Raw genomic sequence first — 1,520 nt, forward strand, 5'->3', positions numbered from 1 at the left:
TTTGGATGGCAACCTGAAAGACTGAACCAAGAAACTTGTCTCTGGCTTGTCTTCCCAGAACTTGCCCTGCAGGCAGATGCAGCCTGCAGACAGCCAAAGCAGTTTAAGAAACAATTAAGTCAAAGTGGCCTGGAGCAAAGGACTATTAACATTCCCATTCCTGAAAACAGGGGAATTCCTAAGGCCACAAGCAAGCACAAATCCAGCACAAGATGCAGGATCAGAAAAGACTTCACTTTTGCCTCAGGCTGACTTTCTTTATAGGAGGACTAAACTCTAAAGGAGAGCACTAGCCATCACAGAGCCAATTTTCAAAGACTGTGAAAGGTGGGTTTTTTGTTTTTCTTGTGTGTGTGTGTGTGTGTGTGTGTGTGTGTGTTTGTGGTTGCTGTTTTTTGCATTTCTTTGTTTTGTTACCTTCTGGTACTCAAAGAAACCTCTGTCGTATTACTGGCTGCCTACAAATTTAAGGAATAAACATCCCTGGAACTAAATTCCAGGGTTAGCACATTAAAATATTATCATGTATAGTGTGTACGAAAAGATTACAAGTCTTACAAGACAAAGAAAGAAACAGGAAATGATGGCTCATCCAAAGGAAAAACAATAAAAATCCAGAAACCATCAATGAAGAGGACCAGATTTTGGATAAACCGAACAAAGATTTTAAAAAATGATCTCCAATATGTTCAAGAAGATAAATAAAAAAAGGAAAACACAGATAAAGAACTAAAGTATATCAGAAAAATGGGGAAGGAACAATATGAGAACATCAATAAAGAGATAGCAATTTTAAAAAGGAATCAAACCTACAGGACCAAAATTTTCTAAATGGTACAACTCTACAGTCGATTTGTTCAAACACCACAGTTGCATGGAACTTTGAATAGGAAGTGAGATACGGTAGGTTAGTATAGGCTGGAGTGAAATAGTGACGCATCCCAGAGTAATTTGGGCAGATAATAAAAAATATATTTACAGCCTCCCCCTCCCCAGCCCCGAGGATCTGGGGGAAGCTGCGGATGTGTTGGACATCCTCACCTGGACTGGTGTTGATGTTGTCACAAACATTGGGACTGGCGGTTTGATGTGCTGAGCCCTCGATCATGGGACTTGCCCTTATGAAGCTCGTTATTGCAAAGAAGTGTCTAAACTTGCATATAATTGTACCTAAGAGTCTCCCCCAGGTACCTCTTTGTTGCTCAGATGTGGCCCTCTCTCTCTAACTGAACCATCTCGACAGGTGAACTCGCTGCTGCCCTCCCTCTACGTGGGACCCCGACTCCCAGGGTTGTAAATCTCCCTGGCAATGCAGACTATGACTCCCGGGGATGAATGTGGACCCGGCATCGTGGGACTGAGAGTATCTTCTTGACCAAAAGGGGGATGCAAAATGAGATGAAATAGTTTCGGTGGCTGAGAGATTCCAAACAGAGTCGAGAGGTCACTCTGGTGGACATTCTTATGCACTATATAGATAACACCTCTTAAGTTTTAATGTATTGGAATAGCTAGAAGTA

The sequence above is a fragment of the Choloepus didactylus genome, chromosome 2 (genome assembly GCF_015220235.1).
Source record: "Choloepus didactylus isolate mChoDid1 chromosome 2, mChoDid1.pri, whole genome shotgun sequence".
NCBI lineage: Eukaryota > Metazoa > Chordata > Mammalia > Pilosa > Megalonychidae > Choloepus > Choloepus didactylus.